Genomic DNA, 2,850 nt, shown 5'->3' on the forward strand with positions numbered 1-2,850 from the left:
GGCACCTCCTTCTCAGCCCAATCACCAACGCCTGTCGAATATCTCAAAATTAGAAATGTATACAAACTGAGACAAAAAAATATTGTAGGAAATAGCAGTAAGTAATGTACTGAACAAAAACTCCATGTAATGCATAAACACCTCACTCTCTTTTGTAATGTACTGACCAAAAACAGCATGTAGTGCAGAAACAGCAACAGAAAACGGCAACCAAATGAAGAATTAAGATAGTACTCCATCTATAAATTAATATAAGAGCGTTTAGATCATAGTGATCTAAACGCTTTTATATTAGTTTACGAAGGTAGTACCTTCTACATTAAAACATCTACTCGTCATCTTCTTCCTCTTCGTTGCCATCTTCATACACTCTGTGTTTTTGCTTTCATCTAACGGGCAACTACATCAGCTTCAAAAACAATGTATTGCTCATCATCTCTATGCAAAGGCTTCTCGGATGTAAGGTTAGAAACAGACGTTCTCCTATCCTCCTTATCACAACACTCGTCCTCTTGATATGCAGGACCAGTAAAAGGTACACCCTCAGTTTCACTAATATTGAAGGGATGACTATATTCAATGTTTGCACAACTTGCCAATTTGTCCCATACTTTGTGTCTGGCAAATAAAAGACCTTTCTAGCCTGCGTAGCTAGAATCAAAGAATCGTCCTTGTACCACATACTTCCAACATTTATGCTTTCGAAAAAACCATCATTTTTAAGCTCGGTCTTCTTTCCATCAAGTTTAAACCAGTCACATTTAAACAAAACAACTGACCTACCGTCCAAGTTGTAGTCTAACTGAATGATCTCTTTCAAGGTTCCATAAAAAATTATGAGCTTACGGTCATGTTCACCTTCAGTCATGACTCCACTTGGACGACACCTCTTGACCAACCTCATCCCGCATCCTTATCACTATCCGGCACCGTTTTCTCTTTAACACATCTCTGAATATCCTGTATAGTAAAACATATTAGTCAATAGATCACATAAGTATAACACAAATGCATCATAAGTTAGTTCAACATACTCGATATATTTCTTAGCTTGATGACAATTGTTCAACACATACCACACCATCTGATCAAATTCTTTTTTCTCAAGTACATATTCATAATCAAATCCTGAAGTAAAATTAACTCCATGTCCAGAAATGTCAACACCATAGGCTTCTTTATCTGAAAGACCTATATTTCTTGGGTTCCGACTAAATATTGTTTCAAAACCACCCATGTACTTGGAGCAAAATGCGAGGCACTCATCTGCAACATATGCTTCAGCAATCGAACCTTCTAGTCGTGCCTTATTCCTCACATAGTGCTTTAAAGTATATAGCCTTCTTTCAAGTGGGTACATCCAACCATATTGTACGGGACCTCGAAGCAATGTCTCTTCAGGTAAATGTACAACAAGGTGCACCATCACATCAAAGAAAGTAGGGGGGGGGACTTTTCTCAAGCTTTCACAAAATTATAGGGGTTCCTTTATCCATTTCAGCCAACACATCCCTATTAATAGTTTTGCTGCATAGTTCCCTGAAAAACTTACCTAACTTATCTATTGCTTAATATATATGACTGTCCAAAAATTCTCTCATGCTAGCATTTAAGATAGAGAAAATTCCTTATTTCACACTATCTTAAAATATGCTTCCTTATTTGACATTGGAAAAGTTTTTCTTCCCTATTTGACACAAGTTCTAAATTTTATTCCCTATATAACATTTCCGTCCATTTTGAGCCTAAATGACACCTGAAAAGACTCTTTTGCCCCTCATGTGGTATGTGTGTGGGGGACAATAGCGCACACACACAGCATCAGTGCGAGGGCAGGAGCACACACACAGCAACACATACACATGCACCAACACACACGCACGCGCACACACACACAACAACACGCACGCGCACGTGCACACACACACACACGCACACACACATGCAGCAACACACATGCACGCGCACACACACGCAACAACACACACACACACTCAGCTGATACGTCCATTTTGCATCATGCTTTTATATCGATATTTATTGCATTATAGGCTGTTATTACACATTATGTCACAATACTTATGCCTATTCTCTCTTAGTTTACAAAGTTTACATAAAGAGGGAGAATGCCGGCAGCGGGGATTCTGGGCTGGAAAAGGAGCAAATATTAGAGACCTATTCTGCACAACTCCAAAAGTTCTGAAACTTCACGGAAGATATTTTCAGAATATATAAAAAATACTGAGCACAAGAAGTTCACCAGGGGAGCCACACCCTACCCACGAGGGTGGGGAGCGCGCCCTACCCCCTTGAGCGCGCCCCTACCTCGTGGGCCCCCTGGTGGCCCTCCGATGGCCATCTTCTGCTATATGGTGTCTTTCGATGAGGAAAAAATCACAAGCCATCATCCCGAACGAAACTCCGCCGCCATGAGGCGGAACCTTGGCGGATCCAATCTAGGGCTCCGGCAGAGCTGTTCTGCCGGGGAAACTTCCCTCCGGGAGGGGGAAATCATCGCCATCGTCATCACCAACGCTCCTCTCATCGGGAGAGGGCAATCTCCATCAACATCTTCACCAGCACCATCTCCTCTCAAAACCCTAGTTCATCTCTTGTATCCAATTCTGGTCTCCAAGTCCGGGATTGGTACTAGTAGGTTGCTAGTAGTGTTAATTACTCCTTGTAGTTGATGCTAGTTGGTTTATTTGGTGGAATATCATATGTTCAGATCCTATATGCATATTAATACCGCTCTGATTATGAACATGAATATGCTTTGTGAGTAGTTACGTTTGTTCCTGACGACATGGGAGAAGTCTTCCTATTAGTAGTCATGTGAATTTGGTATTC

At 41.1% G+C, this 2,850-nt stretch overlaps 1 pseudogene; it reads right to left on the reverse strand.

Annotated features, from left to right (window-relative positions):
- Nucleotides 1–328: 328 nt before the first annotated feature.
- On the reverse strand, nt 329–904 carry LOC147992799 (uncharacterized; annotated as a pseudogene).
- Between the last annotated feature and the right edge of the window lie 1,946 nt (nt 905–2,850).

Source organism: Triticum urartu, chromosome 1A (assembly GCF_056163025.1).
Source record: "Triticum urartu cultivar PI428250 chromosome 1A, HENAU_Tu73, whole genome shotgun sequence".
NCBI lineage: Eukaryota > Viridiplantae > Streptophyta > Magnoliopsida > Poales > Poaceae > Triticum > Triticum urartu.